Genomic DNA, 16,713 nt, shown 5'->3' with positions numbered 1-16,713 from the left:
TGAGCACTGCACCTTACCCCAGTCGCATGACTAAGTATGAAAGAGTGATTCTGGGAGCAGAAAATGCAACAGTAATAAGGTGTACAATAATGAATCCTGCTACCCTATTACCAGACCCATGTTGTGAGGAAGTGACAGAGTGAAACCTTCAGTCCCCCTTAGGGGACTCTATCTCAATGTGTGATCTCTTCCCAAACATGTAGCGGAAATCTGGGAGCTATTGGATGATATCAACCCAGACTTATGTTTATTCACGGAAACCTGGCTAAATCAGGAGGTCACTCCCACGCTAGCTATGGCATTTCCGGCAGACTTTTCTATTGTTCGTTTAGACAGAGTAGGCAAAAGAGGCGGTAGTCTGGCTATTGCAACACGCCCTCCATACCAAGTTACGATCTTGGACACGGTCTCCTCTCCCTGCTTAGAGCTAATGTTTTCAGAGTGCAGCAAGGAAATCTCATCGAACTAACAGGGGCGTTAGTTTACCATCCGCCGGGAGGTCATAAACGAGACTTTTGTACAACTCTTTTAGAAAGATTGGCCCCTTTTACACTGCAGTGGAGAAGTGTGGCTCAACGATTAGAGCGGCAGACCCTGATGCAGAGGTCTAGCCCGGGACCAGGGTTCAATTCCCCGCCTCGGTGGGTCTTGGCCTCAAAATTCCACGGACCTGGTAATTCTCGCCTCGGTGCATATTCCAATCATGGAGTCCCACTCTCCAACTCTGGGCAATAGCTTGCCTAATCTCCTCAACGGCCCCCACAACGCTAAGGATGCCTGGCCTCCACCTTGGGGGTGCCCAGGAGTGGACGCCTCACAGGGAAAGCCAGGATGGGTTCCACAGCGGTATTCGTGCAAGCGCCTTGAGACCTTTGCGGGTGAGTAGTACGCTATACAAGTATCAATTTACATTTACATTTTACATTTACAGGCTGCTAAGTTCATAGCAATAGGGGATTTTAACCATCATTTGGAGGTTCATACTAACAACTAATCGGCAAGCTTGTAGGCAGCTATGGAATCATTGGAGCGTATCTCCAGAGTAACCAGCTCAACTCACTAGGCAGGCCATGTGTTAGATACTATTTTTTCTAACATGGCAGACCTAAAAGTCGATCCTCCCATAGAGGTAGTTTGGATTGACCACTGAGCCCTACGTTTTTTTTTTGGCCCCAATAAAGCCATCTGCTTGTCTGCAACCACGTACAGAATTACGTAGAGCCTGGAAAGAAGTGACTGCCTCGTTGTTTAGTAAGATCTACACCCCTCCAGGTTCACTTAGCAAGAGCGTTTGTGACTTGGCTTTAGAGTCTTTCGAAACTTCGATCTCAGCTGCCCTTGATGTGATCGAACCTGTGAAGATGGTCAGAACTCAGACTCGATTAGCCCCTGCCCCATGGTACACAGCCAGACTAAAAGAGGAGAAGGCTGCTGGGAGATCACTAGAAAGGAGATGGAGAAAGTCTAAATTGGTAGCAGATTAACGTTGCTATCGTACAGCACACGGAACTTATCTAAAACAGCTGTAATGTTGCCAGGAGAGCTCACTTAGGCACCCGAATTTTGGAGGCCAAGGACGCCTCACTGGAGCTCTTTACAATCCTAAGGGAGTTCACAAGCCGGCGAGCCAATAGCCCGCTCCCGCCAGCAACGCAGGAGTTCTGTGATCACTTAGCTGCGGACTTTACCGATAAAATTGACACCATTTATCGCTCCCTAGGGATAGTAGAGGACGCAACTGAGCGTCAGTTGTTCACGTTAACACTGGGCTCGTCAAGCCTTGAAAAGTTTCCCATCACCATGAGTAAACAGGTGGGTGCCCTTTTAGCCAAGGCTAAATCAGGTTTGGTCTAGGAACTTTTACCACCTAGGGTCATGAATGAGCTGGCCCCCTTTCTGGCAGACACTTTGGCAGACATTTGTAACATCTCTCTAACCACTGCCACCTTTCCATATAATTGGAAAGTGGCACGCATTAAACCTCTGTTGAAAAAGGCACTTGCAGACCCTACGGATGCTAATAACTACAGGCCTATCTCCCTTCTCCCGTGCTGGTCTAAAATTATGGAAACAATAATTAATCAACAGCTGCAAGAGATTCGTGTTGGTGGTTTAGCCCTGAACTGGATTCAGAGTTATCTCTCTGATAGAACTCAATCAGTTCACCTTGATTCCGATGTGTCGCCTACAGCTACAGTGGACAAGGGGGTACCGCAGGGCTCTATTCTGAGCCCTACGTTATTCAATCTGTATGTGGCCCCCTTGGCCTCAATCATTAGGAATTGTGGGTTTGAAACCATGTCCTACGCTGATGATACGCAGTTGATAGTTCACATAGAGAACGATCCTGCCGAAACGAAAGCACATTTTTCAAGGTGCATAATCAAGATCTCTGATAGGATGAAGAAGGAATTTTTTTACAACAGAACTCTTCCAAAACAGAGATCCTCCTGTTTGGCAAGGCTGTGGACCTGTGGTCCTCAGAAAGGTGGCCTGCAGAAATGAGAGAGGCCCCCTCCCCTAAAATCTGGGTGAAGAATCTAGGAATAAAGATTGACAATCAGCTCTCAATGGAGGAGCTGGTGAAGACGCTTACAGGCTCCTGTTTCGGGACCATGCGGATGTTGAGAAAGATCTTCCCATGGATCCCGCTCAGTGCCAGGAAGACCTTGATTCAGGCGCTCTTAATTAGTCACCTTGATTATGGCAACTCCCAAATGGTGGGAATTTGGGAAGATCTTTTATCCAAATTACAGGTTGTGCAAAACACAGCGGCACGTCTTGCCCTGGATAAACCAGCTCCAACCCCTTCTTTGCCCCTTCTATGCCAACTACATTGACTTCTAGTAAAGAAACAGGCCACCTTTAAACTGCTGTGCCTGGTTTTCAGGTCCCTGCATGGTCTGGGACCGGTCTATCTGACTAATAAACTCAAATGGTACCACCCTGTACGGCAGCTCAGATCTAGCAGTCGTAAGCTGCTGTGCTGACAAAGAATCAGGAAGGCAATAATGGGAGGTCTGCCTTTTCATATCCAGCCCCCAAACTCTGGAACGACCTCCCTGAGTACATCTGAGAATGCCCAAACTTGTCCCAATTCAAGAAATGGCTTAAGACCTGGCTATTATAACCTGTACGTCAATGACTGCTGGCCCTACTCAGGTGCTGAGAGATCCCTTTGGGGATCATTCATGCGCACTAAAAATGACTCAAATAAATGAAGTGGATTTTGATTGTCTGGATGTGACTGAAATGTGTACCAAGCGCCGTCTTGATATAAAGGAAGAGTCCCTTTAAGAGCCAGATCATGAACTATTCGTAGATGGCTCTTACTTAAGAACAGAGGAAGGAGGAATTTGTGCAGCCTATGGTGTATGTATGGTTTCGGGAGTCATTGAAGCATCCTGTTTACAAGGAGTCAAGTCTGCACAAGTAGCCGAATTGGTGGCCTTAACAAAGGCATGCGAAATTGGGAAAAATTGGAGAATAACCATATCTACTGATAGGCAATATGTTTTCGGGGTTGTGCACGACATCGGCCAGCTCTGAATGCAGAGGGGACTTCGGGCTTCTTCAGGATCTCCTATTAGGAATGACAAACATGTAAAAGAATTATTGGAAGCAATACAATTGCCAAAAGAAATTGCAGTGGTTAAATGTGCTGCTCACCAGTTAGGAAATTACTATGTGGTGGCAGGTCACCGTGATGCATTGTGCAAGAAATAAAATGGCACTTAACCGAAAGATTGAAACAAGTGAAATCAGCTGCCAACTTATGTTTTTCTCAGCTCTAGAAACATGGGATGAGGTTAAACAGTTTCAGAATGAAGTTGTGGAGAAGGAAAGAGAGATTTGGATAAAGTCAGGCTGCAAAAGAAGGACATGAGATGATGTATGGGTGTACACTGATGGCAGACCTGTCATGCCAGACTGTTTACTCTCTCAATTGGCAAGAATGTATCATGGAGACACACATGTTGGTAGGGACGCCATGATTAGACTATTCAGACAAAATTTGTATAATCCAAAGTTTAGGGTAGTTGCAGAAAGTCTTTGCCAGCGATGCTTAATTTGTCAGCAGCTAAATCTAGGCAGGAAAACAGTGGTCAGTTAGGGAGAAATTGGGAAAGCAGAAGGCACATTCACAAGATTGCAATTAGATTTTATTGAGTTACCCCCACACCAAGGATTAAAATATGTACTTGTCATAGTGTGCCTGTTCTCGAGATGGGTAGAGGCATATCCCACCAGAAGAAATGTTGTGCAAAACACAGCTGCATGTCTTGCCCTGGATAAGCCAGCTCCAACCCCTTCTTTGCCCCTTCTACGCCAACTACATTGACTTCTAGTAAAGAAACAGGCCACCTTTAAACTGCTGTGCCTGGTTTTCAGGTCCCTGCATGGTCTGGGACCGGTCTATCTGACTAATAAACTCAAATGGTACCACCCTGTACGGCAGCTCAGATCTAGCAGTCGTAAGCTGCTGTGCTGACAAAGAATCAGGAAGGCAATAATGGGAGGTCGTGCCTTTTCATATCCAGCCCCCAAACTCTGGAACGACCTCCCTGAGTACATCCGAGAATGCCCAAACTTGTCCCAATTCAAGAAATGGCTTAAGACCTGGCTATTATAACCTGTACGTCAATGACTGCTGGCCCTACTCAGGTGCTGAGAGATCCCTTTGGGGATCATTCATGCGCACTAAAAATGACTCAAATAAATGAAGTGGATTTTGATTGTCTGGATGTGACTGAAATGTGTACCAAGCGCCGTCTTGATATAAAGGAAGAGTCCCTTTAAGAGCCAGATCATGAACTATTCGTAGATGGCTCTTACTTAAGAACAGAGGAAGGAGGAATTTGTGCAGCCTATGGTGTATGTATGGTTTCGGGAGTCATTGAAGCATCCTGTTTACAAGGAGTCAAGTCTGCACAAGTAGCCGAATTGGTGGCCTTAACAAAGGCATGCGAAATTGGGAAAAATTGGAGAATAACCATATCTACTGATAGGCAATATGTTTTCGGGGTTGTGCACGACATCGGCCAGCTCTGAATGCAGAGGGGACTTCGGACTTCTTCAGGATCTCCTATTAGGAATGACAAACATGTAAAAGAATTATTGGAAGCAATACAATTGCCAAAAGAAATTGCAGTGGTTAAGTGTGTTGCTCACCAGTTAGGAAATTACTATGTGGTGGCTGGTCACCGTGATGCATTGTGATGAGGAAATATAAATTTTTATAGTCAATTGTGTCCCCTAACGTGAACCCCACCGTCTCCATGTACGAGCTTAAAGTGCATGTAATTTCCCTCCTCGACCTGCTATGAAGACGCAAATACATTTGCGTCCAACGTTAACATGTCCTCTTTCAGATCCACCATGAATGGATCGATAATTCAGTTCCTAAGTATGCCTTGCCAACGTCTTTTCATGGTGCACTTCCACGTTTTTCCTAGTCCTGCAGAGCTAGGCCCTGATTTCTGCCATCGAGCCCTTTCTGTTCTCTGCCTCCTGAAAGCTGCAACGTGGGATGCATCCCTGACCTCTGTCCTACTCCCTGCGCGGCGAGCGGTGCCCGGCTCGGCCTGCTTGCCTGCCAAAGACAGTATTTTGCCTTCAAGTTATCAGTATAGCCGAGTTCAGCTCCTCGAAAACACATTCCAGTCTAGCAGAATAGATAAACATTTCCCCGGCTGCAGAGCAAAGGGCCCGGCCTCTCTGTCTCCATGCAAGTAATTCATTGCTCCTGTTACCATGGTAGGCCCATGGCCCCTCGCATTACACGCAGACACGTAGTCACATATGCACGCATTAATAGTCAGTATAGAGTAGCCTTTGCCCAAGAGACCTTTCCTTCTAGATAATATAGTTCCCCAAACACAAGATATCAGATATGATTTAGGAACGAGTTGATCTGACATGCCAGACTTCTGTCTCTTTCCTCTAGTGCTAAATGTCAAGTCCCCTGCACCCTCCAGCCTCACGTCAGTCACACGTCATGCTGCTGCGCGCGCATCCTTGCTACAGATTTCTGCTGACACTGCAAGATTCCACTACGTATCCGCCCACTTGTGACACTTTCATGTGACGTTTCTAGCACACACCTCTGTGTACGCCCTTGTGCACGCCTTCTGATTACGTATTGCTACGCACATGTGTTCTTATCTCGTTTCTCTCAGCTGTTACGCCTTCTGTATTCATTTCCGTTATATGCATTAACTATAAAAGTTGTATTCTGTCAATAAAGTATGCTCTGTCCCTTCCTGATCCTTTATGGTGAAAGGAACATGATACCCTGGTTCGAACCATTCCATTTTATGGAATAAACCCCCTTATAACTCAGATGCCACGGATTTTGTCTCTTTATTTTCGATTGAGTTATTTTTATTGAACTTTACCGCATAGAAATTCAGATGGTAAATTACTATTTACCACATTAATTTGGCGCGCGAACAGGGACTCCTCCCCCACCCCACGCGCCGGTAGGTGCGTTGCGGCCTTTGCCCCCTGCCCCAGCCAAGACGGACAATTACGCGTACCCGCAGGATTTCCTGTATCTCCCTCAGGCCTACGGAGGTGACGGAGACTGCGATCAGCACCCAGACGAGGCGGTGAGGAGTGCGGAGGATCCCGACCAGAGCCCAGCCAAAGAGAACAAGGTCCGAGGTATCTAGAGGCCCACCAGTTCCGAAGTATCTACGTCACGAGTCGGGTCGAGTCCAGTCCGGTCCAGTCCAGTCGAGTTTCCGAGGCCTTCCATTCCGTGCTTCCCGGTGAGTACCGTTGCTGGGGACGCATCTAGACGGGTGCATTATTATGTATCCGGTAAAGACGGGTTTGGGTGCACAGACCCGGTCTGCACTGTTTTAGCAGTGTATCTATACTGTTTAGAAGTATATCAAGTAACTAGTGTTTTCAACAGTTCGATTTTTGTTTTCGTTATAGAATTCAAGCTTAGTCAAAATGTGTTCAAAATGTCTCTATGTGATTAATGTCGTGGTATGAATGACTGTTTGATGTACATTATCGTGTTTCTGTGTTAAAAGTGTGTTCAGGTTCAAGTAAGTATCAAGTACCGAATATCAAGATGCCACTGTTCTCCAAATTAAGACAGATATGAACTAGGAAAGGGATACTAGAGGAAGCAATTCCTGTCCCACCTAGGGACACTCCCGGAAATTTTATGTACCATAAGCATGGCTTCGAGGCCATACTGTACCTAGATTTATGGGCCGATTATACTAAGAACCTAGAAGAGAAATATAGATGGCCCGTTACAGGGACATGGGATGCAGATTGCATCATGAGAGTAGAAGAAGCACTATGGAAAAAGAAAGCCAGACAATCTCAGAAAGATGCCATAGAATTGTGGCGTAAAGAATCACATAAAAGAACAGAAAAAGAATTCAGAAAAGCAGAAAAACATAGGGAAGATTCAGAATAAGCCAGAGAAAATGAATTAGTTGAGGAAGGTATACGAGTCAAAGCAGAACAAGTAGACCGACAGCGAAATACTCTTGCGAATGGTATGTATCCTCTTTTGGCCGAGGGTTTACCTAAGGCCACTCCGGAAGTACCGAAAGATCTGCCCCCTCCATTAGTTCCGACTAAATTACGCCACAAGACCGCAAAGGACATATTCCTTTCTTCCTATTTAGACGACGTAGCTCCCGCATATACAAATGCACGTGTCCATGCACCACCTGCTGACGGCAACCCACCCCAAGATAATCTACACCCATTTCCGCAACAACAAACTCCACCTCCTCCCGTTCCACATCCTGCGCCTGTTCCCCCGGCACTTCCCGCACCTATTATCACTTCCACTCTCGTTATTCCTGGCATTCATCCACTAAATCCTTTTGGGCCTGGCACCTCAGGAGGTGCGACAGGAGGTTTTTGAACACCGCCACCAACACATCGACTGACTTATAGGGATTTAGCAAAACAACGTACACCTCAAACAGCGAGTTACGACATACTTAAAGAGCCTCTCACAGACTGTAGATATGATCCAGTACCCGGTAAAGACGACAGAATGATGCTAGCATCAGTACGTCTACGACGAGTTGCAAACTATTTAATGTTACTACCAGGAATGATTGATCATCTAGACAGAATATATCATTTTGTCCAAACGGGGGAAGGTCCTGAAAGTATTGGCGAGGCCATGGCATACCAGAAAGTTGACACTCAAGGTATGATATTACGTTTCTTCATAAACTGCTTGATAAGAGATCAAGATAGGCCTGGTGTAGACAAGGAAGAGATGAATGCACTTAACAAATGGGGTCAGAATATAGCAGACGGAAAGCATGATAAACAGAGTTGTATAGATAACATGTACAGAAGGATCCGAAAAGCAGTAGTACAAATACACGAAAGAAGAAAGCCTGAAAGAGAAATAGATACAGACAAGAATGAATCCTCGGAGGAGGACGAACAACCAGAAACCACAGCAGAAACATTGCAATTACCAGCTAGAGAAATGATAGCATATGTAGGTAAGGGAAGACCCTTTAATAATACAATGCGTCCGATACGTCCAGAAAGCAAGAGACTTTTTCACGCCGCCATGTCAAATCCGAGGACTCCTGAACATTTGTTTCAGGCTACCGATAAAATACTTCAAGAACGAATGGGGTACCATGTACTCGATTCCATGGATGAACAAGAACTAGCCCGGTCCGCCGTACAATGGGCTGACAATTCTAGTACGTATAATGATGATGCAGTAGCTCAGACGTTTTTGAACCTTTCCCCAGATAAACAAAGATTAAATGGTGTATACATGATTCAGCATCTCATTACGTTGTTTAAAGGCCAACATTCTGATCCAGGTCCCTTACCGGATATATTAATAGAACTGCTCTCTAATAGATGGAGAGGCCTAGGTACTGATTTAATTAAAGAAATTCTAGAACATAGACACAAGTATAGTACTTTTCTGAAACCACAGTTTATGTCAGCTCCACCACCCCCAGAAAGAAAAATGTTTTACTTCGACAGACAGAATCCCTTACGAGAAGTACATCCAGTAAGAAAAGATGATGACACACTAGAACGTGTATTCGTATACACACCCTTAACTAAAATAGAATTGCTAGAAATGAAGAAACTAGTACCCTGTCACGATAAAGACCCTGCAGGTTTTCACCGAGAAATTAAAGATATGCTACTCATGGGTGACTACACGTACTCAGATATTATGAAAATGTTAAAAGTACTGTTGCCTGCTGGCATTTACGAGAAACTCAAAGAGAAAGAATGGGAGGTGGGAGATAAAAAGATTAATTGGACCGAAATAGAAGACGAGGAAAATGGTCGTACTCCAGGGTTAGGCCTTGGGGAAAAAGCTAAAGCATTACCAGGATTAATTGTACAGGTTTTGCCAAGATTATTGACAACGAAAAAGGAAGACTGGGACGAAATCTCAGCCTGTAAACAGAAACACGATGAAGACACTAGTGATTTTTATTCTAGATTCGAGAAATGTTTTATTATTAATAGCGGCCTGAAACCAAGTAGCGAGTCATACCCGCACCTTTTTGTAACCAAATTAGTCGAGAATTCCCTGCCACAGGTTAAGAACCGTGTATATAAAGTCGAGAGTACATGGCAAGCAAATACGCCATCCCAAATGTTACAAATGCTACAGTACCACCAGAACAGAATTAGAGAAGAACAAGATCACGAACAAAGACGTATGAAAGACACGAAAATGAAAATGCTAGTTGCTCAGTCAGTCCCAGCTGACGGTCAGAAAAGGGGTATGACACAGTCTAATAATTCGGCGGCTCCTGTTAAAGGGACATGCAACTACTGTAAACAGCCAGGTCACTATGTAAATGAATGTACAGTCCTGAAACACAACATAGCCACAGGTAAAACTAAAGAGAGACCCCGTCAGCCTAGACAGGACCAGATCCAACATCAGGTCCAGCAACATGTTCCACAGAACACCCAGCCAATGCATGCTCCCCAACAGACAGTACAGACAGTAGCGGTACCACAGCCACAGCCTATTGCCGCGACACAGCAAGTTTCACAACAGATGTAACAGTATGCACAATCTGATTATCCCGATTATCAGCGATACACATGAAACAGCCTAGAGAGGGAGGTTGGCTTGCCTCTTATTGAAATCCCTGTAGATCAAGAGGGTCCTTATGTACATAGTCAAGTATTAGGAAAGGATAGAAAGTTTCTGATTGACACAGGGGCAAGTCGAACAACAATAAGTCACGATGAGGTTCCAGGGGCACCCCTCTCAGGCTCACAGAATGTTTCCCTTGGTTTTTCAGGACAGCCTATTGTTAATGAAGTATCGAAACCAGTTCCCCTAGCAGTTGGTCCATTATCACGTACCACAGACTTACTACTCACGAAGTCATGTCCAGAAAACTTGTTAGGTATCAAGACACTGAAGGCTCTAGGAGCTGTAATATGTTGTTCTCCGGAAGGAGTTAGACTGTTTTTACGTGACTTCAAGGGTCACTATGTGTTACGAGATTTTGATGACAGATTGAAAAATGTACCAGAACATTTGTGGGCGAAAGGCCCAACTGATGTAGGTTGTATGCACATTACACCATACCGAGTGACACTCAAGCCAGGTGTTGTACTGCCCCGAATCCGACAATACAAGTTACCACCTGATGCTGTAGTGGCTTTACTGGAAATCATTGAAGAGCTCATTGCACAAGGAGTGGTTGTAGAAACCGACTCCAATATCTGCAATTCCCCTATCATTCCGATTCTTAAACGTACTGACCCGAATGCACCATCAGTTTATCGGTTGGTGATTGATCTGCGAGAATTAAATGAATGCATTGTGCCACAGTACCCTGTGGTCCCTGACATCTCATCCTTATTGACTGCTATTGATTCAGAGGCGACGTTCTTTACTGTAATTGACCTCAAGAACGCCTTCTTCAGTGTCCCCATTGATCCGGAGAGCCAATATCTTTTCGGATTCTGTTTAAATGGCCGAAGCTTCAAATTTGCACGCGCACCTCAAGGATTCACAGAAAGCCCCAGCATCTACAGCCAAGCATTGAAAAGACAACTTGACAGTATTCAGATGCCAGTTAACACTGCCCTGCTGCAGTACGTCGATGATCTGTTGATCACCGCTCGTAGCGAACCTGAATGCGAACACGCATCACTGACAGTCTTACATTTTCTGGCTGACAAGGGACACAAGGTGTCTCCTTCAAAGTTACAATTCTGTGTTCAGCAAGTGGTGTACCTTGGGCACTTGCTGTCCAAGAGGGGGAGACAGCTAACACCTGACCGCATCGAGTTAATTGCACACTTACCGCAACCTACGACACAAAAGGAAGTGCGGGCCTTCATTGGCCTCACCTCTTACTGCAGGCAATGGATTCCCCAGTACGCATTTCTAGCCAAGCCACTTATACAGTTGACAACACAGGAGGCAGCGACTTCGACTGCCCTCCCATGGACTCAGGAACACACACAGGCTTTTGATGAATTAAAGAAAGCATTATGTCAAGCACCAGTTTTAGCAACACCATGTTACAGCAAACCTTTTACACTCTTTGTTACAGAACGTGATGGTACAGCGTTGTCTGTCCTCACACAAGATCAAGCAGGTTCACATAAGCCGTGTGCTTATTTTTCGAGTACATTAGACCCAGTAGCCCAGGCTCTGCCTGCGTGCTTAAAATCAGTTGCAGCAACAGCATTAGCAATCCGACAAAGTGATTCCATAGTGTTAGGACATCCTCTGACAGTACAAGTTCCACACTCTGTGGAAGTTCTTTTAAACAGAACACAGACTCAACACTTGACTATAGCACGACTGACAGGTTATGAATTGACACTATTCCAGCCACATATAGAAATCAGACGCTGTAACATACTCAATCCTGCCACATTGTTACCCTCGAACATTACAGATCCAGCTCCACATGACTGTATAGAGATCATTAATGCAGTAACAAAGCCCCGACGAGACTTGACAGATGTTGCACTGACTAACCCAGACCTGACACTTTACGTGGATGGTTCATGTATGAGAACAAGCACAGGAGAATTAGTGGCCGCATATGCAGTGACCACTGAAACTGAAGTCAAAGAAACACACCGTATTGATACACTGTCTGCTCAAGCTGCAGAGCTCATTGCTCTGACCCGAGCCTGTATAATAGCCAAAAACAGGAATGTTAACATATACACAGACTCACGTTATGCATTCGGAGTCGTACACGACTTCGGTGTACTCTGGCAGGAAAGAGGTTTCTTGACCTCTCACGGAGCCAAGATCCAACACGGTCCCCTCATTCAAGCACTGTTAGAAGCAATACATCTGCCTTCAGCCATAGCCATCATGAAGTGCAAGGCACATACTAAAGTTACAGATACCATTTCCCAGGGCAACGATCTGGCCGACCAAACCGCGAAACACACAGCTCTGACTCATACATCTGCAGCTGATATGACAAAGACAATAGTTCCGACACCGACACATTGCATGACGGTTAAGGATCCCGCACTAGATGTAATTGACATACAGACACATGCTACTCCAGATGAAATAAAGAAATGGACTGAACTAGGAGGGATCCAGACAGATCAGGGATGGATGACGAAGGGAAAAGCCACATGGTTTCTCCCCGACTCTATGGTTCAAGTTATGATCAACACTGCACACAGTCCAGCACATCTGGGAGAAAAAGCCATGTTAGACAGTTTACAGAATCTCTGGTACAACAAACATTTACGAACAGCAGCAAAACAGAAAGTGCGTACTTGCATGATCTGTTGTCAGTTCAACCCAGGTAAAAGCATTCCTGTAGAGCAAGGTGGATTTCATCCTCCCGATCACCCTTTTGAAGTCCTCCAGATGGATTATATCCAGATGGAACGATGTCGAGGATTCAAATGTGTCCTCGTAGTTGTATGCGCACTTTCCCGTTGGACAGAAGCATATCCAGTCCCAGATTACACTGCTCCGACCACTGCCAAACAGTTGGTTCGTGAATTCTTCCCACGGTACGATTTGCCTCGTGTCGTGTATTCAGATAACGGCCAGCCATTCTCGTCCGAGCTTATGAAGCAAGTATCACTCTTGCTAGGATATCAGTGGAAATTCCACTGCGTCCGACATCCCGAGGCAGCAGGTCTCGTGGAACGCCACAATCAGACACTGAAAACACGTCTTGCTAAGATCTGTGCCGAGAAAGGGGTAGACTGGATAGTCGCCTTGCCAGTTGCATTGTTTTACATGAGAATGGTTGCACACTCTAGAACAGGGCTATCCCCGTATGAGGTGGTCTTTGGTAGGCCACCGAATGTGGGGGACGCCAATGCCAAGAAAGTTAACTGATGTTGATAGTAATATGTTGACAGATTACCTTACCTCCTTGATGTCTGCACTACAATCATGTCGTTCACAGGTAGCTGCAGCCTTTCCCGACAGTACCGAGGTGAAGCCGCACGAGATTACACCGGGGAACTTCGTTTTTGTAAGAAACTTCGACAGGAGAAGTCCGCTGGAGCCCCGCTGGCAGGAGCCGAAGCTCGTCTTATTGACCACGAGGACGGCAGTGAAGTTGGAGGGCCGCAAAGGATGGGTCCACATGAGTCATGTTAAAAAACTTTACGGATCGCCGCCAGAGACTGACTCTTCCTCCCCCTCTAAGGACTGCCCAGATTCCAGTGACTCTAAACTCCCCCTGGTAGAGAAAACTCCTCAACAGGAGTATAAATTAAAGCTGAGGTCTAGCAAGTCAGACAGTTTAATTGTTTAAGTCCTCCCCTAGGTGAATCGGTTAGACAGTTTCTGACATGTACCCGTTAGACCCCAATAGAGAGAGAGATAGACAGATACAGCTCAAGAAACGAGAATATTGTAAATCTCTTCGTAGTCACTGTATTGTGACATTATTGAATATGTTTTTTCTGAGTCTTACGATTATTGCTGCAAGTTTTCTGCTACACATGTATTTCCCTATTTCCATACATGCACATTTCTTTCCAAATAGCACTGTCGAGCATACCTTCAGCGAATTACCCCCGCATGAGTTGTCTTACCGACTTGCGCTGCGCAACAATACTTTTATCAGTATGTTACATCATTCTCATCAGACCAGCAATGCTACAAATTGTTGGATATGTGGCCGACTTCCTCCCTATCAGAAATACAAGGGAGTCTTGCCCCTCTTCCCGTATCCGTTCACACATAATGGTTCCTGTGGTGCCTGGTTTAGTTTAATAAATTCTTTAGACTCTGCGTCCATAGTCTACAAAGGCAGTTGGATATGGGGAAATCTGAACACAGTTCTACATAAAGCATGTTACCCTAACAAGGAGGGTCTTCCACAAAGGACAGGGACCGATCTAGAAAATGAAGTATATGGATTAGGTAATTATACACTCAACCTCATGATTCTAAATGTTCAGTCTGATACAGGACCAGACTTACCCTCTATGTCAGTATTACCCGTCAAAGGCGAATTATGTGTCAGAAAGAATGGTTCAGTACCTCTAGGTCATAGTAAATGTACTACTGTGATCGAATTCAGTGATAAAGGCAAGTCTACATTCAAAGCTACCCGCCATTCCTATTTCATTTGTGGTCATACAGCCTATATACGTTTGCCACTAGATTGGGATGGGACATGTTACATTGCATTCCTTCTGCCACCTGTTTTTCTAGCTCCGCCTGATTATCATAGAAACTCCCGGCTAATACCTAATAGACACAAGAGAGATCTCCCGATTGTCGACTATACTGAAACGGCATGGGAACGATACACAGATTTCAATAAAGGTTTCTTTCCCTATTTAGGTGCTGTCTTTAATAGTAAATCTATACGTTACTTAACCAGAACCCTCGAAGCAGTAGTGAATGAAACTACTTCCGCCCTAGGTAACTTGACCTAGGAACAGTCTGCTATGAGACTTCAAATCGTCTCGTCCTTGACGTCATCCTGGCCGATAGGGGCGGGGCCTGTAAAGTCCTCGGATCGAGCTGCTGTGTTTTCATTCCAAATAATGCACCGTCAGTATATAAAGCCATTACACGTCTCCATAAGATTGCAAGTCAGATACATCAGAATCCTGGCACCTGGACTTGGTCCGGTTGGTTCTGGAGCGTGTTATCAGCCTGGGGATGGAAAATCCTATCCTTCCTCGGAATAGCCCTTCTCATAGTATTCAGTTGTTGCCTATGTATACAATGTGGGCCGGCGATTTGCGGCTTGTGCGCCACATCCTGTTTTCCTCATCCAAGTCCACGTTCTAAATCCCGCCTGAAAAAGGAAGAGCAAATGATGTTATATGAACAAATAGATGGACTAATGAGGATTGATCTATCATGAAGGGTCCGTAGGGGACACGGAGGGAATGAGGAAATATAAATTTTTATAGTCAATTGTGTCCCCTAACGTGAACCCCACCGTCTCCATGTACGAGCTTAAAGTGCATGTAATTTCCCTCCTCGACCTGCTATGAAGACGCAAATACATTTGCGTCCAACGTTAACATGTCCTCTTTCAGATCCACCATGAATGGATCGATAATTCAGTTCCTAAGTATGCCTTGCCAACGTCTTTTCATGGTGCACTTCCACGTTTTTCCTAGTCCTGCAGAGCAAGGCCCTGATTTCTGCCATCGAGCCCTTTCTGTTCTCTGCCTCCTGAAAGCTGCAACGTGGGATGCATCCCTGACCTCTGTCCTACTCCCTGCGCGGCGAGCGGTGCCCGGCTCGGCCTGCTTGCCTGCCAAAGACAGTATTTTGCCTTCAAGTTATCAGTATAGCCGAGTTCAGCTCCTCGAAAACACATTCCAGTCTAGCAGAATAGATAAACATTTCCCCAGCTGCAGAGCAAAGGGCCCGGCCTCTCTGTCTCCATGCAAGTAATTCATTGCTCCTGTTACCATGGTAGGCCCATGGCCCCTCGCATTACACGCAGACACGTAGTCACATATGCACGCATTAATAGTCAGTATAGAGTAGCCTTTGCCCAAGAGACCTTTCCTTCTAGATAATATAGTTCCCCAAACACAAGATATCAGATATGATTTAGGAACGAGTTGATCTGACATGCCAGACTTCTGTCTCTTTCCTTTAGTGCTAAATGTCAAGTCCCCTGCACCCTCCAGCCTCACGTCAGTCACACGTCATGCTGCTGCGGGCGCATCCTTGCTACAGATTTCTGCTGACACTGCAAGATTCCACTATGTATCCGCCCACTTGTGACACTTTCATGTGACGTTTCTAGCACACACCTCTGTGTACGCCCTTGTGCACGCCTTCTGATTACGTATTGCTACGCACATGTGTTCTTATCTCGTTTCTCTCAGCTGTTACGCCTTCTGTATTAATTTCCGTTATATGCATTAACTATAAAAGTTGTATTCTGTCAATAAAGTATGCTCTATCCCTTCCTGATCCTTTATGGTGAAAGGAACATGATACCCTGGTTCGAACCATTCCATTTTATGGAATAAACCCCCTTATAACTCAGATGCCACGGATTTTGTCTCTTTATTTTCGATTGAGTTATTTTTATTGAACTTTACCGCATAGAAATTCAGACGGTAAATTACTATTTACCACAGAGGAAGGAGGAAGTTGTGCAGCCTATGGTGTATGTATGGTTTCGGGAGTCATTGAAGCATCCTGTTTACAAGGAGTCAAGTCTGCACAAGTAGCCGAATTGGTGGCCTTAACAAAGGCAT

The 16,713-nt window shown here is 45.3% G+C and overlaps 1 protein-coding gene across 2 annotated transcripts in view; it reads right to left on the bottom strand.

Moving 5' to 3' along the window:
* LOC147748027 (cytochrome P450 2D15-like) overlaps window positions 1-16,713 on the bottom strand; it is a 513,923-nt gene that overhangs the window by 354,890 nt on the left and 142,320 nt on the right. The window lies entirely within an intron of this gene.

Source organism: Lissotriton vulgaris, chromosome 1_1 (genome assembly GCF_964263255.1).
Source record: "Lissotriton vulgaris chromosome 1_1, aLisVul1.2, whole genome shotgun sequence".
Classification (NCBI taxonomy): domain Eukaryota; kingdom Metazoa; phylum Chordata; class Amphibia; order Caudata; family Salamandridae; genus Lissotriton; species Lissotriton vulgaris.
Note: the sequence above shows the minus strand (reverse complement) of the source record. Positions and strands in the feature narration are given on the sequence as shown.